This window comes from Dufourea novaeangliae, unplaced genomic scaffold, assembly GCF_001272555.1.
Source record: "Dufourea novaeangliae isolate 0120121106 unplaced genomic scaffold, ASM127255v1 scaffold464, whole genome shotgun sequence".
NCBI lineage: Eukaryota > Metazoa > Arthropoda > Insecta > Hymenoptera > Halictidae > Dufourea > Dufourea novaeangliae.
Window position 1 is genome coordinate 177908 of NW_015374338.1, and position 26640 is coordinate 204547.

General features: G+C 32.9%; 1 long non-coding RNA gene across 1 annotated transcript in view; it reads right to left on the reverse strand.

Moving 5' to 3' along the window:
- Nucleotides 1-11897: 11897 nt before the first annotated feature.
- The window catches only part of LOC107192968, a 114142-nt gene continuing 99399 nt past the window's right edge, over nt 11898-26640 (reverse strand). Inside the window, exon 3 of the long non-coding RNA XR_001516318.1 lies at nt 11898-11949. This is a non-coding gene — a long non-coding RNA (uncharacterized LOC107192968). The remainder of the gene's footprint in view (nt 11950-26640) is intronic.

Consider the following 26640-nt stretch of genomic DNA (forward strand, 5'->3'; position numbering starts at 1 on the left):
GTGTGTACGATCTCGTGCCTCTGAATGTTAAGCAGACCTCGGGATTATGCAGAAGATTTAAGTATGCGCACCTGATCTCCGCGTATGTGGTCAGGTTACGTGGAAACGCGCAACCGATTGTATTAAGGTTGTTGCACATGAAATGATCGTTTTACTACCGTCACTTGATATGAAATTGAGCATTATACATTTTTTATTAGACAAAGTGAGATTAAATAGACACTACACATTTTTTCATTAGAATACAAAAGCAATTTTTATGTTTGCGCATGAATCTTTAGAAAATTATCTTCACACGCAAATATTTTGAGAATAAATGATTGAACCGGAGTGGTTATAAGTCGTGGAATTTTTTTTTGTACTCTATAAGAATATCGAAAAAGAAGTATAGGATTCCATTTAGAAAAGTACCGATGACTGAAATCTCGTAAACAAATGATTATGAGAAAAACTTCTTTCATCATTACATACGTCTCTTGAAACAGGTTATTTTGTCATGGGAAGTTTTTTTCGTATGGTAGAAAATAAGGCAGATATTTAGGTGATCCCATTGAGCTGAGATGTCCTGTAGAATTTAAAAGCGTATAAATAATTGTCAAAAGTACTTGCATTTCGAGATTTTTACAAATGCTAACCCTTTACGCTCGAGAGGCGATTCTCAGTCGCCATATAATTTAACGCAGTAACTCGAGTGACAATTTAAGTGGGAAGCGACAGTAACCTTGCAGAGTATTTCCTTAAAGATCACAGCAAAAATAACTACAAGGCATGGACTTCAAATATTGTATTTTCAAACACACATATTGAAATTAAAAATAAAAAAATGTATTAAACATTTAAATTTTGGGAAAAGAATATATTATTTCTTTACGTGTGTATACATTTTAAAAGATTTCGTCGAGTTTCTAATTCTTTATTGGCAAAAGAAATTTCGAATTGCTAGTTTCCCGTATATGAGTAAATTCTACGAACTGAATAAAGAAAAAAGTGTACACCGTTAATTAATATGTTCTTGTTCATAAAGCCTGATTAGCAAATATTTTACTCTGAATTTTTTGCTGATACTTTTCACGTTCGTTCGTAATCTCACCTTATGTATCATTTTTCCCCTTATTATTATTAATGATAGAATGTACTAACAATGTTTGGATGGCTAAACTTCGAATCACAATGAATAATTTTTATAATTTTCTTATTATCAAAGTACATATACTTCACTTTCTTAACACTAGAACTGCCGACAATTAATGTGTAGCTACAATATTTCTATCACATGTCTAAAAACAACTGTTCTACGAAACTATATAGACTTATAAGTTAATTAATTTCTTTATTTACGTATTGTAATAGAAATTGCGAAGAATCTCGTGAAACGCACTGTTATAACATCTTAATCAATTTTACAAGATTTTTCGAACCCGTGATTTGGACTGGTTTCGTCGTTTTGATGTTAATATGTACGTCTGATTTTGTTTGACTTTTTCGTTCACGCCACGTAATACCACTAATTGAGTGGACGACTTCATTGAACTATTTTCTTTATAAATTCAGAATGTTTAAAGCACAAGTTGAATTATTTAACTTAAAAACATAGATTATGAAATTGTACTATAAGTATTTCATTTATAATGGTCGTTCCAATGTTACATTAAATTATGATTTGCATGTACCTTAATTGTTGTACATGAGCATAGCCAGGTGGTGACAGGGGGCCCCCTTGGCGAAAAAATAATAGTATGAACTTCACCCTGGCTCCGCCCATGTTGCTATGTATACGTAACATTTTTAACTATTATACTGATATTGTAAATTAACCGGATTCATGGAAATCATCATTAGTATCGCTAACACTTTTTTTCGAAAATGTCCACTTTTTTTTGTTTTTAAGAGGATAATTTTGAGTAGTAACTCATGTAAATTGTATGTCAAACTCATATAAACCATATAACTCTTAATTCAGAGTTTCTCCTGGGTAAAACAAAAAAATGTGAATAATCAAATAACATGTGACGTTAGTCTGTCCAAAAACTTCAAAATTGATTTGTAAAAAAACTCACGAAAGGTAGCGCATGATTTTTACAAAATATCAACGAACTCTTCCACAAATCGGTACTGTTTTACTCTAAAAACTTACACACATGCAGTCAAAATTGTCTATTAAATAAAATCAAATTCTTTTAATCTTTTTATTACAAAATTAACGTTTGTACCTTCTTGTACAAAATCCACTGTACGTAAAGTGATTCACTGTAAATATCACTCTTCACAGGAAGAAAAAGAAACATTAATCACAAAATAGTATTCTTAAAGGTGGCAGAGTTTACAGATTTCTGTGTAGGTATTGAACAATGTTCATCGGTGAACAACATTGTAATTAAGGATACTTAGGAATTTAAGAACATCAACATTATTGGTTTCTCGTGGTCAGACGGCTATTTTAACCCTTTCGCTACGGCGGAATTTAGTGCCGATGCGCCACCGCTGAACGATACGTACATAGTGCCATGAACTTGCATATATTTAGTAAACTTCAATCTATTTAATAAATTTAATACATTTCGAGGAACAACACCTATGTATTTAACATTTTAGCTACGGCGAGACTAAACGCGAACTGCGCAAAGACGACATTAGTACCGAAATCAGTGTCGAAGCCTATACGATGGTTTCTCAAAAGCAAAGCCGACGTGCACATGGCTTCAAATGCTATAAATTCAATAAAATTACATTTTATTCTTATACTACACATACAAAAACGTTTCCATGACGTACACATGGAGGGTTTAGAAGTCAATCAATGTAGATTAACAATCCGAGAGTAGTCACTCTTTCGTTAAAAATTATTTGTGCCGTGTAAATACACTTTCATTGTTTATTTTATACACAACGAGTTTCATCTGTATGTATTCTATACTTATGAGTAATTTTTTATTTGTTAATAGCACGTATTATTCTTTACAGTCCATTTTTTAAACAATTATCCCCCTTAACTTATGTTGTCACACTGATTCATTTCTGAGCCCCCCACATAATGTACAAGATTTTAAATATGAGATAAACAAGTGAGCCACTTTAATGGCATACCACCCTAGTAGCATTTATGATTGGCCAACGGTATCCAACAGATGGGAGTTAGTTGGGATATAGTTAGTGTTTTTGCCAACAAATTCCCAAAATAGGGCCTACGACGAAAAAGTTATGACAATTTGCCAACGAATATCCAATGTTGGGCCTACAATTATTATAGTTAGTTAATTCATAAGAAATTTACAATACTAATATAACATTGGCCCAGCCAAAGTTTGCCAACATTTAGATATCGTCTTAGAGAGGTCAGAACTGTTGCTACAACCAAAAACATGTTATTGTATTTCAAATTGATTTTCTTGTTCTCTTATTTATGAATATACTCGCAATTTTTCACTGTCGCGCTACACGTTTAACATTTGACATTTTGTGAAAATAGAGTCAGGGGACAGAAGATTCGAAATAACTTATAATAATTATTTGTAATAATTATGTAGCTACATGTATAAATTTTACATAATGAATCGTAAAGGTAACTTTCCTGGTAAAGCACTTGTTTACCTGTTTAATATACATATACAATCTATACATGCATATACTTATTATAACAAGTAATTATTATAAATATTATTTCCAGTGTTATACTCCTTGAAGTATTTGTAAAGGATTTTATGGAAGTGTAGTATAGTTAACTGTCTTTCTACTGTTGGTTTATTGTAGATACTTAACAATTGGTCCTACAGAAAGAAACCTCCAATTGGTCCTTCGTAGTATAGTGACGTGGGCTCTACGTTGGGTATAAATGTTGGCCCAATTGCAAAAAAGGGTGACAATTCTAACTGTTGGCCAACCAATAGTGCATGAAAGGCCCATCAAAATGCCAACAGTAATTTCTACTAGGTAATTTAGAGAGACGACATTCGCGAAAGCCACTATAGTGACGTACAGTAATTAAGAGGTCAAAATTATTAATACATTTTCAAACAAATACACTCTATATCAGCATTGATAAACTAGAAAAGAGCGTTTACTGGCGAGTGTATACGAGGTGTTAATAAAAATGTGGGGTACTTTTACAAGTTGGATTCTATACATCAAACTATTATTCTTTTCCAAATTATTAATTATTGCAAACACGAGTGAAATACGCATAAAATATCTCTGACACAGCCGCGACGGGTTGTTCTACCTAAGAAGTGCGGTTTTCAATTGTTTCATTTGTTGGTGTTATTCAGTTGATTTTATTTCATTTTTTTAACTACGATCGATCCTATGTATCAGCTCGGAATTGATTGTTGCAAGTAGTATAATCGCACCAGATGTATCTTACGCGTAATTTGACTGTATTTTGAACGATTAATAACTTGGAAACGGAGTCTCGAACGCAATTTCGTCATTCTAGATTTTCGTCTCAGTTTGACGTGTAGATTCTACCCTGTGAAAATGTTCCACATTTTTATTAACACCCTGTATACAGCCGTAGTAGCGAAAGGGTTAATATTTACACTGTGCGGCACTTTACGTGTTATTAACTGTTATAATGATTTCCTTAAGAGAAGTCTAATGCACAATTGAATGTTTGAGGGGAACATTTAAATTACTAAACATGCCTGTTATGTCAAATTGTGTGTGTCACGCAAATTAGAAATTCGCTTATATTATTGCGCAAAGCGTGAAACAGTTTAAGTGACCGTTCCAAAGCGAGCATTGTTTTAAATGTGTCATGTTCATGAAAGAATTCCGCTTTCTAATTCCTTAATCGATTCAATTCTCGTTTAAAATTTCTCGCGAAGTTACCAGTTCGGAACGAATCATTCGGTAATAATACGGATTCGGTTGAGAAGGCCGGATTGAAAGAAACTTTTAATTTCGATTCTGGCAGACCGAACGGATACCGGAAACTTTCAATCTCGATATCACTGTTTTTGGCGCCGATTCCCGACGAAGTGCAGGAATTCCGAATACTGCTTGTTAGACAGTCTGTGAGTATTATTTAAAAGAAAAATGTACACTCGATTAGAAAGCCAAATTATGTAAATTTCTGTGTGATCATTCACATACTCCGTTACGATCATTCGTGATTACTTTCATATGTACACTACCGCTCAAAAGATTGTAAGCTGTTAAATAAAGTCTGAAAAAATCAAGTTACAGATTTTGTAGTAAAATCGAAGGTTTATATAGGTCTAAAGCCTAAGATATGCATGTAAATTAAATATGATACAACCAATTTAAAAGTTCCAAAAAAAACTTATTTTCATCAAATTGTTGCCTCTTTCAAATGACCACCCTAAGTTTGGATAATTCTTAAACAAATTTTGGGCATTAATTTCTTAACATATTGTTTATCAAAATTTTCTCATTCTGCTTTACATACACACATATGCAGAATTCGACAGAATAACAAATCTTTTGGAAACGTGGTTAGAAAAAGAGATTTGTATGCAAAGTGGTAAAAATATGTAATACGCTTTTTTTGCAGTTACTTTAAACATATTAACGAAGGATTATTTGCGTAATTAAAAAATGACTGTTTCCAAACTTTTAAACGGTAGTGTAAGTGAATTGTTAAAAAATATGAACCGTTTTTGCATCATAAGAAATCACTAAATTTATTTCTCTTAAAAACAATATTTAAATATTAACATGCGTGTAAGTGCTTTACAAACGAATACCGAATATTTATTAACAGCTAAACAATAGGATGATTAAAGATAAAAAAAACGTTATATTTGTTGTCCCAATTTCGTGGCTCACATTAATCTGTTTATTTTTTAGTACCTATGAAATTTAATACAAGATTAATATATATAGCGATATTTTTCATAATTAACGTAATAAAATTACTGACATTATGAAAAATTTATTAGCTGTGTGCACGTAAATGTCAGTTTAATATTTATTTATTCCACATCTGCATAAGTCAAAGCCAAATATTTTTATTTGAAAGGAAAATATGTACTTGATTGAAGATCCATTTGGAAAATGTTAAAATAATTATTTTGGTTACTACAGAGTACAATAAAGATAACTCCTTGTACTATACACACAATGTGGAAAATAAAGTACAATTGTTTTTATAACCACGTACATTTTGTGAATATGAACATTCTAATCTTTAAAATTTCATTTATTTGTGTTCTATGAAAAAGGAAAGCAATAAAACTTCAAAACAGAAGTACCATCAAGTTTTATTTTATGTATAGAAATATTCTGTTAATTGTCTCATGTAACGTCACATTATATTTACATTTAGATACTGTTTCATTGTTTGGAAACTTTTAAGACATTTTGGGTTGAAATTATAATTACAAATTTTTTATATTCTCACAGTACAAATTTACACACAATTAAACCTGAAAATGTGTATGAAGTGAAGGTAATGTACATTGAATCCTCTCTCTCTTTTTTAATCACACGCTATTATTTTAGTTAAGATATGCAGAGACCGATAAAAGTGTCCACGCAAAATATGTTCACCAGAAATAATAAAATTTACTTTATTGAATTATTTGTGATTGCAAGGAACTGACTACATCCTTTATGAATACTAAGGTAAACTATGTATACAGTATTAATAAAAACGATTACATTGTGCCGTTTTAGAATCTATAATTCAATGTTTCTAGCTTGCAGATAATAAGTTTACAGTTTTACAATTGTATAATTGTATAGCTTAATAATTGTAGGGAATCAAAAAGTTGTGTGTGAATGTTTGTAGTAAGTGTAAATTTTGAGTAACTGAAACCGAAGAATATTTGGTCCTGATCTGATTGAGATTTAAACGGTCCATAGACGATACGATTTATCGTACAACTGGTTGTACAATATACGTCGTTTCGACTAAAAAGTAGTTGCAATGTTTTCTGAAAACATTTTTTTAAAAACCAAAAATCTGTTGACCTATTCTTCTAACTGGCTGTGCAACTCTCTCTGCAACATATCGTACGAGAAATGAGATCATCTATGGGGCCTTTTAGGTACGAATGTAGAGTCTTGTTTGTGTGTTGAGTGCTTGGGACGAACAGATGATTTTAGATGTAGGAACATGACGAAACTTTTCTGGGAATGAAGGAAGAGTGCCAGGTAAAGATGGAAGAAAAATACATGTATGCAGGTGTGTTTCTGTTTGGAAGGGGGAGACGTAAGGGTAAAAGGCGCGAGGAATGGCTTTTAGGGACAGTTAGAGATCAGAGGTCAAACAGAGTTTTAGTAGAGTATTTAACACAGTGAACAGAGTGAACAAAGTACAAGGAACGCAGTTTTGTACCAGACACTTGTGGAAAGATTCAGAGTATTTATTTAAATTTATATTCATTGTTTCTGTTTACGTGACAGTGTACTAGTCTATTTAATTGATACCTTGCACAAATCTGACTCCGTAGGGTGGAAAATTACGTTCCCTTTCTTTCTTTTTCCTGGATTAATTAGATAATTTTCATTAAAAAAGTAAGAACAAAATTCTAATCTTGAAAGTATGTATACCTCCTGTCTTAACTTATTTGTTTATGATTAGATTTTATTCTTTATTATCATACACACTTGATTATCTTCAAGAAAATACTTTTCCTGTACTTATTGAAATACTTATTTTATACTTATAAGTTACAAGTTATAACAACCCAAAAATTATACAGCGGAATAGTACTGCGAAAAATGATCGATTTAATATATTTTAATATTTACTATAGGTTTTAATGACCAGTTTTAATAAATTTGTATGCATGTTAAAACATAAATTATAAATGATACAATTACTTCCTCTTCCCATTCATCTTTTTTTTTTATTCCTGTCATAGTTTTTAAATATTCGTCCTGAAAATATACTGTAGCTATAATCTTACCTAATACAGAGAACAGATGATGGCCACATATACGTTCTTGGTAGACAATAAAGCTGAAGATCTTCCCACATAAAAACATAATCTCATCGACTATATGACTACAGAATTAGCAATATTGTATCTAAAAAGGAGACGCACATGTGACTATGACTTTTCAATTGAAAAAAATTTGCTTGACGTTCCGTAACAATTGTGATGTTTTAGTTTCCACCAAGGGTCCACATATTAAATTGAGTCACCATTTAATACTGTGTCTCTGCCAATTCTCCTTAAAAATATATTTTTTCTTAGATAACTTACAATTTACATTAGTTTATGTCTTTTGAATTAGTATTAATGAATAGATTTCATTTATTCGGTATTTGATCGAAGATAGGTGTCACGAATATTTTGTAAAAATATACTTGGATGAAATTATGTTTTCAACGATATCTGATATTATAACCGTGAGAACATCTTAAATTATATTATTTACAATGAAAAAGTATCTGGTCATCAGCTATTTTTCTTTGTATTAGGCAAGATTATAACTATAGTATATTTTCAGCGTGAATATTACAAAATTATGACAGAAATATGATAAAATTATAAATGCGAGAAAGAAGTAATTTTATAATGATTGATACTCAATATGTATTAACGTAATTGCTTAAAAATAGCCATGAAAATGTATAGTAATATTAAAACATGTTAAAACAATAATTTTTCTTAATCCGTAAAAGTTACTCATGACTCAATTTAATAGATACTTACGGCAGAGTCGGCATTATTGTAATGAATTTTTCGAATGATATTTCATTCGAATAATTTTCAAATAAACGGCGCAAATAGAACGTATTCATTCGAGAACGAACGAATATTATTCATATTATTCTTTAGAATTTCTATTTAAAAGTTCTGTTAAATAACGTCATTTGTTATCCGCGAATAAAACCCGGGACTTTATTCGTTATTCGAAATAAAATTTGCCCAACTTTGACGGACGGTAATGTACACGCAGCGAAGATAAAAACTCGAAGAAAGACAATATATCTTACGATCGCAGGAGTAGAATGCAATTCAAAGTTAAAACTTCGCTTCTTCACGGGAGCAAGAGAAGGTATTGGTCGCCATAGCGTTCCTTCGAGCCATAAATTTATATTGTCAGAGCAAGTGTTACAGTTAAGTTAGAGTCCAGCATGGCGCAGTAATCCTAACAGTTCTTCGGGCCCGTGTAGTTCGTGCAGTCTTCTCGATTGGCAATCTTCGTGTCACGGTATCGCGATGGAACAGGATGCGCCGGAGACTTCGATGCCTCGAAGGAAACCTATACTGCGCGATTGCACGCGCGTGAAAGTTATAACGAAATTCTTCCGCGGAGTAATTTCATTCATTATAGTGTCGAGTACCTGTTCCGTGTTGCGTTGACAAGTAGAAAGCGCGAAATTAGGAAGATTTCTGTGACACGTCAACTTTACGAGATCGTTTTATTATTTTCATGATTGTTCATACTGTACCTGGAAACGGATATTACAGTAGGAGTGCATTTACACGAACATATCGAGGTACTGGATGTTTTGAACTAGGGCAAATGTCTCATTTGCCCTGCGGGCACACGAGTTTAAAGGGTCACAGACACGATGACCCTTGTGCTGCCTGCGGGGCAACAGGACTGAGGGCCCCTAACCCAGTGAATTTCACTGGGCCAGTCTAGAGGAGAAGACAGTGTCGAGGGGTCAGTTGGAGGAGGAGGGACGGTTAAATTCCGTGCCAGAGGGGGCATAGACTCCCTCGTAATGAGGTGTGCTCTTCCTCCTTCTGGAGAGGAGCATGGACGGGGTCGGCTGCGGGGTCGGTTGCTGGATCATCAGGGAATTTTAGTGAGATAAAATCCCACACAGGTCGTCTCCCCCGCCCCCGCCCCACCAGCGGAGGCGGTACGAAGGTTTCTCCCCGACAAAAAAAAAAAAGGTAAGTGTCCCTAATACTGTCATTTTATATATTTTACTTAATAACAACGTAGGGGGGTTCCTGAATTGTTCGGGACATAGGCAGGTAACTGACTGGGGGGTTGAAATAGGCGATACAGCTCTCTCTCGATGATGGAACGTACGCAAGCACGATGATTCCACCCCTGGTACAGACTCGGTCTGTGGGTGAAGCAAAGAGTGAGCTGGTACTCACTTTGGAGACGAAGGATCGGTTGCCCCGACGACCATACTCCTTTAGCTAATTTTATTAGGTAGGGATGGGACGATCCTAGTGACTCTCCGCCCCCCGCGCGAGTACTTCCCCTGCCTCCATGTGGCCCAGGCCTAAAAAAGTTGGTCGGGAAGGAAAACTGGGGGAAACAAGCTCCCCGGGTAATGCCCACCGCAGTCCTATTGCAGGGCTGTGCGAAATCTACCGGCTCTTAAGCCACTGATGGGCCTTGGGGAGGAGTAGGGAGACTCCCTCCTCCCGGGAGAAACGTTCCAAACTAAACTAAACTAATAACAACGTAAGGTATAAATAATTGTGTACAAGAAAATTACGTGTACTTGGTATTGGATGTACATGGTATTTGAAAATTAATGTTGAAAAATGAAAGTGCAATTTGAGTGTTAAAAACATCACTCTGTAAGTAGGGAGTGATGGCGAAATTATAGTAAGTAAGGAGCCGCGATTTTACTATGCAACCTAGGTCATTGTACAAAATCAATTGTTAAAGTATACAAGAATTAATTTAATTTTTGAGGAGGCCGGTATAAGAACACTGGGATTGTTCGGAGATTTTAATTAATTATGTATCAATTCTATGTATTTAGTATATAAAACTATTTTTCTAAGTGAAAGAGATCTTAAATAACATTATGTTTCAAATGGAGATGACTTTTAAGTTCAACGACACGTAAAATTATTATATAAAGTTACGCTAGAATCTTAAGGTGGCAGTAATTGGGACATCTACTCTAGCTATCATTGCCTCTGTGATATTTTAATTTTTCATACTTTCCTTCTTTTTTTGTTGCTTTTTATGGTGATGAAAAATTTATTATTATTGCAATATAACAAGGTACGGTGCAGAGACGCTCGAGGTCGACCTTGTCAATTATCTCAGAAAAATAGATTGCCATTGAAATTAGTTATTTTACAGAAATTATGTAAAACTATAATATTATACAAATTTTACAAAACAATGAAAGTAAACAAAATATAACTCTAATGAATAAAAGTTAACTCCAATTAATTAAGATCATTTTAAATTATAAAATAATTAGACATATATAGGTCTTCTGTTTAACGTTATCTTCAGTTTGTCATCGTTGTTTTTTTAATGGTATCATGCATTTCTAACTGCACAGCGTAGTAACTGTTAGGACGGGTTCAACAACATAGTATACTATAACCTTGAAATGACCTTGGATTCACACGTTTAGGATCGATGAACTAAAGTTTCGTTTCTCAAGCTATCAGGTTACATTCATAACAATAACATGTGTGCCGCCAATAGACGGTGATCTCTAAATCTGTACAATATATTTTTTTCACCGAATTGTTGATGGAGATATCATATTTGTTTATTCAAAGGAAGAAAAGATGACCAAGGTCATTTCAAGATTATAGTATCCTATGTTACTGAACTCGTATTGACATCAGATAATAAGCTATGAAGTTAAAAATTTATAGTACTATTTAAAAAAACAGCAAAGACTTTTAAGTAACCTTAAAGATAATTTCAAATAAAGGGTCTATTTACACCAGTCTTCAATACTAACAGAGAAATCGAGGTGTTTCGTTTCTCGTGATTCACCCTGTATATGGCAGTATAAAATAGAACCGATAGGGACATATTTATCGAAACGTTTTACTTATAATCTACACGTGTCACATTTTTTCGGAAAGACATAAGTGTCCATATAACTATGACCGGTAGTGTAAGTACACTGTTTTGTCACAGCAATAATTTGAAATTTCGACTTTCAAAACAAGATAAAACACAAATGGACTATAAACTATACATATATTACAACGTATTCTTACCTATGCATACTCTTAACACGAAAGGTGCTCTTCTTCCACGAGTCATCTCAACATTCGTTAGACCTCCTCTCGAAATCTACAATGAAAATAGCAGTTTAGTTTAAAGATTCATGTAAATACCATTTTTATTTTTTGTTTATATATTAATAACAGACTGCATCCTTCTTTTCTATATTATGAAACAATACTTCCGTAAAATATCGACAACCCCATAAGTACGGAGGGTTTAGACAAGTTTCATAAACTTATAATTCTCAATGGAGATTGAAGACTCCGAGAAATCTGGCTATTATTTCTTTGCCAGTTTAATCTAGCGACATTAATACAGAGGTTGCAAATTGAAAATTTGTTTGTTCCTAAATTTTTTATGTAAACTAAAATTCATTCGAAAAGGCCAATAATTAATTAGTGATCAACATAAAAGGAAAGCAAATGTGGTAGGAATAGTATTGTAGTTTCGCAGATAACAATTATACATAGAATGTGTTTTTGCTAAATTGTGCAAAGAGTACACATTTTGTCGCCTCGTATTCTCGTATATATCTTCGTAGTCGCAACAAATTCAAAATGAGCAAAGTATTAACCAACCCCCCTCCTCTCCCTCAATTTTACACGGATTATTTCATATTGAAATACCCTCAGAATTCTTGATATTGAGTACAAATAAATGATTGATTTAGCGTGGAATAATTGTTCTATAAACAAACTAGGAATATCCAGGGTATAAAAAAAGATTCATTGTAAAGTGAAATTAAATAGTTCTAGATACTCCAAATTTTTATATTTCTTTTATGCAATTGTATTTCGTCTAAAAATCTATATATGAAAATAAAATAGTACCATGGTTGCTCAATAAATAATTTAAGATATTTCAAATGCCCTAATAAATCACAATTCTGAGCACTCCATTATTTGTACAGTTTATAATAAATTTTTACGTATTACACACAATTTTACATTTTTCACTACAATTTCAAAGTTCATTTTTTCACGGTTAATATAAGACTAAAAAAGGATATATACTAAAAATGGAATAAAATTTTTGAAAAGTCTATGCTACCAAATCTTTGAAAATGAATATTATATAAGTAAACAATATTAAACGTAAATTTTCAATACAATTTTTATTAAAATATGTTTGTCATGGAAGATTTTATACCATGCCATAAACATCAGAGGTAAGCGTGTTCAATCATAATATTGGATAGAAAACTTTCATTTTCAATGTTTAATTAAGTCATATTAGTATGTAAGTCATAAAGTAAATTTTATAAATTTTGTAATTTTGTTAAATTTGTAGGTTTTGTAAATTTTGTAAATTTTGTAAATTTTGTTATGATAGTAAGAGTAAATCCAATTTATGAATTTGTTTTATTAAATTATGTGTCTACTTTGAAACACCAAAGGAAATATAATTCTGTTTTTGTAATGGCGATGATAGACTGTAATAAGTAATATAATTAATAGGTAACATAACAGGAAACACAATTTTCTTGTGAAAACTCAAGATGTGTTGTATAATATAAAGAAGCACAGTTATTCAAATGACGTTCCCAAAAGGGTACTTATAATACCGATACAAAATGTTGTTTGATGTTTCTATACTATTAAATATTCATAAGTTTAAAACAGCTTTCAGATGGCATAAACATGAATCCTGATAGAAAGTAAGTCTACTTGCTTCATGATACTAAGTAGAATATGCCGGGTCGCAGGTCAGACACATGATGAAACAAATAAAGAGTTTAGTAAAGAGAACCGAATGCTTTCTCACGTTTCCTTTTGTTTATGAAACACGATACTCTACAAGAAATGATTTTCTCAAGTACAAATACAATCACTTCCGACTAATCGAGAAACCGCTCATCAATCATATTACAATATTAATTTCTAAAAAATTGTTCTATATTGTATAGTGTCAATATTATATTGAATTTTATTATTATGCTATGTATTTTAGGTAAGCGTATATGAATCTTTTTAGACTCATATATTTATGCGAATTCACAGTTTGGTCGTTACTCTATAAAAATAAAAATTAGACAGCCCTTTATTTTATTTAGTACAAACAATACGTTAAATAATTTACAAACATATTATACAAATACAAGCTTCCACACATATACCGATACACGAAACACAGAAAAGTTATGATCCATTTTTTATTTTCAATTTAACGCACCCTTTTTAATTGCTTGTACGTATAATTGTATTGTTTTAATATTTCGCTAATAATTAGCTAAATTATTCATATAATTATTGATATAATTATTACAAATTACACTAGTTTACAGTCATTTGGTGATCCAGACTTCACTATGAAATTCTTGTGGAAGGTGGTCGCCTAACCTCAAAAATCGACATGAGACGTAATTGTATCTATGGATACGTTTTCGAGATATCGCCCGATGAATATTTTGGTAATTTTTTAAAAATACGACCCGACGCTTTTGTCCGTATCTCGCGTTGTAGTTGATCGATTTGATCGCGATGCATCTTATATTAAAGGTAATTAAATTACATGCAATTCTTTCTTAGATTATTTTCCAATCAGACCAATAGTTTCGGCGAAATCGAGTGAAACTTAAAAAAAATTTCATTATGTGACCTCCAGATTCTTATTTTTTTACGTAGAGTACGTACCTTTACGAAGAAAACAAGCCCAACCTGAGCAAAATCCATGGATAAATAAGGAAGTTATGAGCGATAGAGTCGAAGTGCCGATTCTCAACTTTTTGCCTATTTTTTCCTGTTGCTTGGCGAATTAAGTATTTGTTTTCAATCAAACAAATTTAAATGTATTTTCTCTGCGTGTTTATTTATTCAAGAAGAAAATAAAATAAAATGCATTTCAATTTGTTTTCATTGAAGACAAATACTTAATTCGCCAAGAAACAGGAAGAAACAGGGAAAAAGTTGAGAATAGACACTTCGACTCTATCTCCATAACTTCCTTATTTATCCATGGATTTTGCTCAGGTTGGTCTTGTTCTCTTCGTAAAGGTACGTACTCTACGTAAAAAATAAGAATCTGGAGGTCACATAATGAAATTTTTCTTAAGTTTCACTTGATTTCGTCGAAACTATTGGTCCGATTGGAAAATAATCTAAGAAAGAATTGTATGTAATTTAATTACCTTTAATTTAAGATTCATCGCGATCAAATCGGACAACTATAATGCGAGATACGGCCAAAAACGTCGGGTCGTCTTTTTAAAAAATTACCAAAATATTCATCGGGCGATATCTCAAACACGTATCCATAGAATTACGTCTCATGTCGATTTCTGAATTTAGACGACCACCTTCCATAAGAATTTCATGGTGGAGTCTGGATCACATAGAATTTTAAAAATTTTGTAAACTAGTGTTAACATTAATCCCAAATATAATTCAAACATATTTCCTGTGCGAAAGGTTTTAATACATAACTATTCACAGACAGTAATAAACTTCATTAAAATCAAATTTATTTTGCTATATTCTGCAAGTTATAGAATGCTATAAATATATAAATATCCGCCGTCTGGTAATAAGAAATGAGCTTACAGAAAAATGTAAGCTATGAGAGAAAAAAGATGCGTGTTACATATATGTGTGTATTCACGTTTAATATTATAACTACACTATGGATTTTATGCACTTATACAATATACGATTATCAAAAATTCAGTGAAAGTTAAGTAGAAAGTTTAATAAAGTAGAGTGATTCTTATTTTATTTTAAACTTGATAGAGCTCATAATAAAGTAAAACAAATTTTCTTTGTTTCAGTTTCTGATAGTTACACCGCAAATATATTATCAATTAATAATAATATATCCTTACTGCATTGCCGTGATACACAATATAATAATGAAGTGTGTATTAAAAAAATGTATTACAGATAGAGTCAAGGTACAATTATATGCGGCCATTAGCCTAATCTAAATTAGACTAAACTACAGTTTAATTTTTTCTGTTATCATTCAGAGTAATATCATCGGACATCTTATTTTTCGAAATTTGTAGTATAAAATACAAGTTTGAAATATTAGTTACGCCAATAAGTAATATTGACAGTATATTTTTTAATAAACTTGTAACCTGATTAAGTTTAAAGTACAATATCTTCCCTCCAGCGTTCTTTTTAATGATAAAGGGTATAGATATACCTGGCACCTCCTCGAACGAAGTACTTAATTGTGAAGAACTTTCCATTGAATTTTATAACGCAGCCGGAAAAACATCTCCGTGTAATATATTCCATTTTCTGCTGGAAATGTTACCCTGCTCGGCACGTTGTACAAACCTCTATGTTCAACATTCAAGTTCGTCCGAGAATATACCAGGATTTGCACGAATATTGTGCGCAGATTCGTGATTGTGGATTCCAACCTGAAATTCCTGAAAACGATTTCACAATTTCCCTTTCCTCCTGCTTGTGTTTTAATATTTATGGCGTATATTCACTGAGAAATATTGTTATTGGAGACGTAGAGAACCGTCGACTGCATGACAAAAAATGGTTTTACATTTCGGAACCTGATGTTCTGCGAATATGTTCTGGATTTTGTTTCGGATAATATCAAAATGTTCGGTGAAAAACTAGTGCAGCTAATTCTTTGTTATTTCCACCTTTACAAAGTTCTATTATATAATTATTTATACTTTTAAATATTCATACATACTTCTTAGTAATTTTAAATAATAGTTTGAGAACTATATACAGGGTGCCCCACGCAACTCGGATATGCCACAGCGTTAAAACGGTAGAAGAAATAAAAGAAATTTAATTAGGAAAGATTAAATGGTTTCGAATGGTACATCACGTGATGCATGTGTTTTCTCCGAAAGTGGAGACGTTTCACAGATCTCAAGGTCACTTCTATTTTTTTAAACGGCACTGTCCATATTTTATACACCATTCTATGCATTGTTTAATTATTTACAAAAATGTATTAAAGTACTTGGTTCGAAAAATGGATAGTTTAAAAGATATTTTAACTTCAGTCTCTCAACATTGTTGAACGTTTCTTCTCTATATCTTCGCTCATGTTTACTAATTCTATCCTTTTAAACTAATAATTTTTCGATGTAAGTATGTAACTCAGTTTTGCAGACAATTAAAAAATGCATCGAATAGTGTATACGAAAAGTATAGTTTCATTTTAAAAAATAGACATCACCTTAAAACCTTGGAATCACCTCCACTTTCATCAGATTCAAAACTATTTTATTTTTCCTAAAGAAATTTTTTTTCTATCTTCTACTGTTTTAAGGCTATAGCTTGTCTCATTTGCGTGGGACACCCTGCATAACATTTTTGTAGTTTTTATACACATACAATAGAATTATATGATTTTTTGCAATGTTCAAGGTCACCTCAAGATCATAAATTAGACATGTCTGAATGTATCTAAATACGTGCTACAAGATGCAATAGAAAAGAGTATATACTACCCGGCCAAAAAATAGCGGTGACTGTAAAAATATTCGAAAAACTTTGGTACTTACGAAACTTCTCTTTTGAAATCATTCAACACTGCGTTTGTAATAGTTCTAATATTATTAAAAATAAAGGAGATATTGAGATGTTCGGTTTTAGCTGAGACACGTTGCATGTATGTATAATGTAGAAGTATTTACACAACCATCCGTAAATTGTCGAATACTTAAATTTCCGTCAATGAGCCCTCAGGTATTTGGTTGTTTTGAGAAAAATAAAAATCAAAACAGCAATACACTGTTCTTACATACTTTTACGTTTGAATATTTTATGCAAATTAAACATAAAATGACGTACCAAGATAGCCACAGTGCAATGTGAGGACTTGACGTATTATTTGAGATATCTGAACCATAATTTTGTATTTACATTTCATTACACTAAACGATATTTAATTGTATTATTTTATTTATATATTTATACGGGTAGAAAATAACCCTTTGATATACAGATAAAGTTACAGAAATTTTGATACACAGGAAGAATGGATGTTACTGGTTTAGTATTTGAATAAGAGATCGCTTAAATTCATAAGGTGTGTTTCCGAAAAAATCAAGAGATTAACAATAGGTGTTGGAAAGTATACAGTGACGGTTAATACTACTATATTGGCCGTATAGTGTGCGATGAGTCTCAATGTGAAAGATAGTGTGATGTCTAAATTCTCTAGATGGTACATGAAGTCTGAGAAGAAACGCCGCTTCAGGACAATCAATAATATTGTTCAAAATTTTATAAACGGTTAGAGTATCAGACATTACGCGCCTCTTTTCCAGAAATTAGATATAGTCTTAAAGATATTGATTAGTAATCGTGATATTGTAAAAATATGGAGCAACCCAAGTGAGTGGCTACATATCGGAGGAATTTATGTTGAATGCTTTCAATCATATTGATATACTTTTTATAATATGAAGCCCATATTACTGAACAAAACTCTAGACATAATCGTACTAAAGAGCAGTAGAGTATGCGTAACGTATATGTATTACAGAAAAATGATCGTCGAAAGAGAGACTTTTTGTGAAAAGAATATCTAAGACACGAATGCTAGAAACAGTTGTTATTTGAGAATCACAGAGATGATAGTTGCAAATCAAGGGGTTTGCACTACGTCTACAATGAATGACATGACACTTGGATATATTAAAAATTAAACGGTTATTTGTGCACCATTGCTCTAATTGATAAAGATCTTCCTGAATTAATGATTGATTAGCTAAATTATCGATTCTGAGAAAAATTGCATCTCGTTGTATTGGTCTTCATGAAAGAAGAGATAGAAATGTTAAGTTAGATGTAACTTATAATTAGTGTGATCTTAAACAGTAATTTCTATTTAAAAGAGATTTACGTTGCACACCTCATTTTATCGCATTATTGTACAGTATCTCGATGTATTAATTTTATTGAACAAACAAAATTCCATTAACCTTTGTGCATTATTTAATAAATTATCGCATTACTATTCTCTGAATGTAATTTGGTCTAAGCTAAAATCGATAAGGAAATATACTTATGTACATGTCTCATGATCGTTATAAATCACTTATATGTGAAATTAATTTACAAGTTTCTCTGATAAAGAATGATAATAAAATACTAAAAATATGAGTTTGGATCAAATTGACCCGAACAGTGCACGAGCGTTAAAGGTATTGGTACAGAATGCAATGTTACTAAAAAAATCTAATTCACCTTAAAACACTACGGAATCACTTTTAAGTAAGAAACATTTAATAAAGAGGGCCAGTGACTTAGAGGAATTTCTCTCCTGGCGTTGTTCTAAAGCGTAACGTTGTAACGTCCAAGGCGAACGAAACGTTAGAAAAATAGTGAGCAGCAAGAAACTAGTCTCACCGAGAAAACGAGCTTTACTTGACATAATTCTTCGAGTTAACAGGGCATGCAACCAGAGAACTTGTTTATTGTTCCACATTCGGCGCGTCGAACCTTATGTAAATTAATTGCCTCATTTATATTCAAGGTGAAGTAAAATGTCAAAGTGCAAGGCTCGATGTGATTCATAAGTACTTATGTTAAATTTGTTCGAATTGATCTCAGACATAATTTCGTTAAAATTAAGAAATTACATTTATATACATACCTAATATTCTTTTTTTGGCCATTACTAGAAAAATAAACTTTGGTCAACTTTTCTTATCACTTGTTTCCTTCGGAAAATTATGTGTAAATAGTTATTATATTGATTATGCGAGTTTGCTTAAAGAGTTTCTGTCTGGAGTAGTACACAAGATGATTTTAGTAATCGTAGCTCTGTTCTTAGTATAAAGATAGAAAAAAATCATGCAGGTAAACTTTACATGATTTGACGAGCTTTGTCATTCTACGACATGATTTTTCATTTATTTTATTAAATGGAACGGCATGATTGTTTTATATAAATCGATTCCTCGAATTATTCTGCGTATAAACGGTACAAAGTGAGGTGAAAAACTGAACGCTTTATGAAAATTCTACATTTTTTTGGAAAATTATTAATAGTGGAAGGTTTTAGATTTTAAACAAATATTACACGTTAAAGATTTCTTGTAAGTATGTCATGTAACATTAGCATTGAGTTTTGGGTAATTCTACCTTATACAGGGTGAGGCACTTAAAACCGGCCACCTGCATAACTTGGCTGCTATTGGTGATAGGAAAAAATGCATTAAGTCAAAATTATTTGGTATCGAGGAGCTGATCATCTGATGTTACTAGTTTTTTGATAGGTGGAGGCGTCAAGGAGATACGAAGGTCATCTCTGTTTTTATTAAATGGAACGGTATGTTTTTTACTTACATTCTGATAGGGTATTACAAGACGAATACGATGACCCATTGGAACGGTTATTCGTGGTTTGGGTTAAGCCAATTGTGATGGAAAATAATTTACTTTGAGGAAATGATCAAACACCGTTGATTTATTTATCTAATAGTAATACACGACTAATACAAGTGTTCAAAATGGTGACCTTGAACATTGATGCATGCTCTGAAGCGTTGCTTGACGGATAATACGACATGTTGAATTTCAGTTGTGTTTATCGCGGCACAAGCTCTTCTTATACGCTCTTTCATATCTTCTTTGGTTGTTGGTATTTCATTATATACTTGCTGCTTTAATTTTTCCCACAAATAGAAGTCCAGAGGTGTTAAATCTGGAGAACGTACGGGCCATTTATGATTTCCGGCACGACCAATCCAACGATCTTCCAATGTCACGTTGAGGAATTGACTAATTATCCGTGCAGAATGAGCAGGGCATCCATCTTGTTGGAACCACATATCACCTATAGAAATACTCGAGAGCTCTATTGGAACACTGTATTTTATACCGTATTAATCGAAATACGCACAGACAGGTAGAGTTACGCGAATAAAAATCACATACTTCCATTTAACACTAGAACTACCGAACCCGTCAAAATGACGGATTTCAGATCTTTTATTGTACAATTACTGAAATCCTAGAGATACTTTCATCGGAAATTATGTTAACCTTTTATTTCTTATATATTTTATATTATAGTATACTAAGGTATATTGCATTATATATTACACCGTAGTAACATATTACAAGATTTAACTTAGCGTACATTCAATGCTGGTAATCCTAGCGTTAAAGAAAAAATGCAGTTGCCCTTTGCAAGTGCATCGGTACACTTACGAAAACGTCCTATCGTAGAATACCAGAGCTCGTTAAACTATACAAATGTTTCGTCTACGACTTTCTTTTTGTCGTCACTTGAAAGAGAGCCATAGCCTAGCCAGGCTTATTACTAGAACCCCCCTGTACAGGTATACGTATATTTTTATAACAGATTGTATTCACTTTTCCAATGTTATAATATGCTGTGTGAATAGATAAAAATGTATGCGACTGACTCTACCTATGCGACAGTTGTATGACTGTAATCTACCGGCCTGCATATTGGATGAAAGGCGTTGTGTGACCTCTAACTACCTTGAGAAATGTGTGTCATTGTCTTTACCATTTCAAAAGGTACAATGCCACGTAATCAAGCATACATAACTCCATTTTCGGCTGTACAAGTACAGACAACGAAAATGAATACCAATCACAGTAGAATACACTAATCAAACGATATTTGTGCACAGTACCTTTTATATGTGGTCTCAGTTTTACGCAGGGACTTCTACCGAAACGTAAAATATCGGTATTATACCGGTATTTTCGGTTGTACCTTCGCCCTATATAACCCTATATAAGGTCTACCCTTATAGAAACTGAAAAAATACCGGTATTTATTTCGGTTTTCGGTAATATATCGGTAGCGGTATAGCTTTGATAACATAATACCGATATCCAAATCATACCGGTTTAAGTTCCTAGTTTTACGTGGACAGGAAATGTATATATCGTTTCATTGTATTTATTGAAATCTGTATTATGTATTTGTGCGTCAAAAATGATTACATGTGCCGGTGATTATGAAAGCGGTGTAAGTCTTGTATTATTCGTTTCGAAAATTCTTTCATGATATTGAAATATAAATCGAGATCACAGAAATAAGGGAAAAATTCAATATTGTTGGTTTTTTGACGTACACCACATGCATAATCACCGACACACATTCTGATTTCAACGGTTGATTTATGAAGAGCGTATGAAGCTTCTCTACACAAGTGATAGATGGTAGAAATTGGCCAATTACAGAACTCGTGACTGACAAAAACATTATACAGGTTATATTTCAACAGCTTTTAAGCCGTCCGTAATGCGTAATTATTTATTCACGACTCGATGGAAAAGTTATAAAGAATACGCGTAATCTTCAGAATGTCATTTGGAGTAAAGCTCATCTAATTAACGTATTTTTTCGTTATCTCCTTTAGACAATGATCCATCAGCGAGATAATCATTGAGGAAATCAGGTAAGTTCCAGTAAATGAAAAAAATACAAAACACAACAGTGCAGCAGAAACTATGTATAGAGAGACACTCAGTAGCTAAATTAACTATTAAGTAGCATGAAGTTATGTATAGGGAATCACATTTAAATTTGCTTTTATGAACTTTCGTTAATATTGTTTCCCTATAAATACCAATGAAATTAAGGCGAAATAAATATACCTATTTACAACATATATGGTCTTTTTTCTTACGTACATTTTTTTGTTGGTTATTTGTACCAGCAGATTAAATTTACATGAGCCTCAACCGCGTAAAAAAACACGTGGAGTAAATATTCTGGATAAATCGAGGAATAAATTTATAGGTGTTAAAAAAAAAAATTAAAGGTGCGTGTACATTTTTTACATTAGGACTTATTTACAACTTTAAACTCGTTTTTCTGAGAATCACATTGTTCGACCTGGCGTTGTGAATAGCTCGATAAATTATGAGTCGATTCACTTGAAACTTACCACACACCTTTGGAAGAAGTGTCTCTATAACATGATCTTCTCTATAAGCACTAAATGTACTTTCTCTTGTCTGAGCTTGTGAACGTGTAGTAGCGCGTGTGAGATTATCAGTTAGATCATTATACTACAATGATATTGACTTGTGTTGTTGTGGTTCCTTAAGTCAATAAATATATATTTCAGTTAATCTCTAACACTTTTTCCATGGTGCTCGCAAAAGTGTCTGATTCTTATATAGAATATCAAGTTTTTTCTATTAAACGACGGTATTCCCGTAATTATTAAAATATTAAAATTTTTCAATTATTTTCGTCTGCGCTATTAAGGACCATTTAAGTATAAAACATAATCATGGTTGAGTTTTTATTCCATATCTTTTGCAGCAGTTATCTACAACTACACGAGACTATTCCATTTCTGAAGGCTTGAATGGATTTGCAAATACATTCATAAATTGATCTGGAGATTATTTAGATTACTAAAGTGTAAACTTTATCGCAGAACATAGCCTAATTGATCAGAACTTCCATTAAATTATGTCTGCCTAGTTCCATGAAAAAAGACTTCAAAAAATGCCTATGTTTTTAGTCTGTAGACAGAGCAAACTCCTTAAACCACGACTAGTCTAAAGTTTTGTAAGAATTTCAATGAATATACAGAAGGATATATTCGTACGCTCTATTTGTATAATATTAACGGTAACAAAAAAATTCAGTGTAGTAATAAATGGTTGAATACATAGCGGGGGCTAGAAGTATTCGTACTGAATAATATAAAAATAAAAAGAGTCATTTGTTCTATATCATTACTTTCATTCAGATATTTTTATTTATGTATTACACATGTGCATAGACATCAGTGACAACTACGCACCCCAAATATTTAATAATTAAAATGGGACCAAATTTTAAATTCTGTACTAGACGTTATACTATGTTAATAATAACACCTAAATAGTACTATACATTATTACAGCCTTTATTTTATTGTAGTTTCCAAGTTAAGAGAGGCTATTAATGCATAAATATTCGCAGCATGTTGATAACTACGCAGCAAATTTTATATGTCTACAGCGTATACATTATCAAAAACCCACAATCAGTACAGTAAAATGTTTCATGAAACGTACTGAAGTTTTTATCGTCTTTTGAGTTCGACAGAAACCTTCATATAGCAAACTAATTTTTCTTTCACTCCATGCGTTGTAAATTAGTCCATGAATACCCATACTTTTACAAACGTCCGCAGTGTTGTAATAACATAAACATTTACTTATAAATGAGAACGAAAGTTAACTACACTAATAATGTTTATGTATAGTATTTATTTACTTCTTTACCTTCTTTCTTACGAGGCATACCTAATCGTAGAATTATACAGTGGACTCGTGATATATTCTCGTGCGAGCACTTCTCCTCCCATGTAATTTGCACGCACACTAAGTTGCTCTCCCACCACGTTGCGTATTCCACTCCATCAACACGATCCAGGTCTTGCGCAGACACCGGGTCGGGGTTACGACGAAAGAACTTAGCATGGAAGGGGCTGTCAGTATATCGCCGCTTCCGAGAGTATTACTCTCCTACAGCCGCGGCAATATAAAGAGTCCGCTCTAGTATCAAATTATGATCAGGTACATTGTGCGTAACCTAAAGTTGTTTTATAGCAGTTTCAACGTATGACTGGGTACATTATGCGTAACCTAGGCTGTCCTTATAGATTGTTACACGATAAATATCATTTTCAAACTACAGAGTTTGAACAATTATAAGTTGAATCTTAAGAAGAAGATTTTCATTCCAAGCAAGATCAACTAAGAATCGATACACTCTTGCCAACGAGTTACAATGACAAGATTTAAATGCGCTGATGGACATCTGTTATACATATAACTCCCTGGTACACAATTCGATTACAATACAGTAGACTCTAACTATATTGCCACTGAACACATTACCACATGAGGCACTTCCCCTTCACACATACTGTCGTGCACACAAATTCGCTCTCCCACCACGTCGCGTATGCCGGCGCACCAGCACGATCCAGTTTTCGCGCAGTCGCTGAGGCCGAGGCTATGGCGACAGAATTTAGCATGGAGGGGGCTCTGAACTCATTGCCATTGTACTCTCCCACAGCCCCGAACATCTTTCGTTTAAGTAATGTATCCGAGTTATCTTCGTTGGAGCATGAAAATAAATGCTTTTCAAGAATCGGTGGAAATATACTATATATACGATTACTTTTGTCCCTCGTCGCATATACAGGATGTCCCAAAAATATGGGATAATCCGCAACGTGGATATTCCTCATGCAAACATAAATCGAAAAGTCCTTTACCGTTTTGTAAACTGAAACTCCATTTCAGAGATATTAGCAGTTAAACGACCTCACACGTACGTGCAGCATAATCAAAAAGCAGGCCAGTGAGTTGGGTCGTGCGCTTCTTGACTGTTACTGCGCGTACGTGTGAGTTCGTTTAACTGGTAATATCTCAGAAATGGAGCTTCTGATTACAAAACGTTAAAGAACTTTTCGATTTGTATTTGTATGAGGAACATCCACGTTGCGGATTGTCCCATCTTTGTGAGGCACCCTATATTACAGGATATCTTAGCTACCTTGATCACCTCGAATAATGACTTAACGGTACACTTCATGAAATTGTGGAGGCATGAAACTTAAATGGCATCAAGGGGCACATCTTATATGACACTTGCTTTTTTGTGGGTGTCGGCATTTCAGAGATTTCAAGGTCACCCGGATTTTTTTTAATGATATGACCTATTTTTTGTACCATAGATCGATAAAGTATCAATTTCTGAATAAATCTATGTTGACCTTCATACGTTCATATTTACAAAACAATTTTTAATACGTAGTTACTATCTGGAAGTTATAGGTGCTCGAACTGATACCTCTCAACTTCCATGCAACGATTTCAATACTGTGATTATTTTGTAAATATCTTGTTAACTATTAGGTTTCGGATGTATGAAGGTGAACACATTTATACTCAGAATTTCATACTCTATGGATCTATGGTACCAAAAATAGGTCATTCCGTTAAAAAAAAATCAAGGTAATCTTGAAATCTCTGAAATATCTCCACCCACAAAAAATGCATGTACCTTATAAGATGTGCCCCTTGATACCATTTAAGTTCCACGCCTCTAACATTTTCAGAAAGCATACCGTTCTGTCATTATTCGAGGTGATCAAGTTAGCCGAGACACGTTGTATACATGTCCCGTATCGTAGTGAACGTGTGGAGGTTGATTTTAGTGCTCAATATAAGGTCGTTCGACGTAGAATGACTCATTCTACAAGGATATATGTAACACACGCATTGTTCTCAGTGTAAGGCGTACGGATCAGTTCAGATAGTTGCTTAAAGGAAGTCGACCTCAAGGTTTGTCAATTAAATTAATGCAAGTGAGGCAAAGTAGGAAAAGAAATCATTCTATTGCCAAGGAGTATTTTCGTGCGTAGAATTTTATTCATGTCCACGTGCTTCGACAAACAAGACTATTTTTATATTTTTATATATTTATTTAATTATTTGTTATGGTAACATAACGTAATAATTAAAAATAATTATTCAGTCTGTTGTGAGTATACACAAGATAGGCCAGGACGGGTGGTACAATCGGACAGGAGGTTATTTTACATGCAATATAATGCTTTATTTCCGAGATGATCGATATTGAAAATCTGCTGAATACACATGGAATCGAATAGGATTTGGCAAACGCGGTCGTTTATTGCATTCCGTTTTTACTTATTGTCAGCTCGAATACCCGCTCATCAGTATTAGAACTGCTACGACTCGGGTTTGATCTGACGATCGTTCAGATTTTGATCAGAATTTACACGTAGTATATCGATTA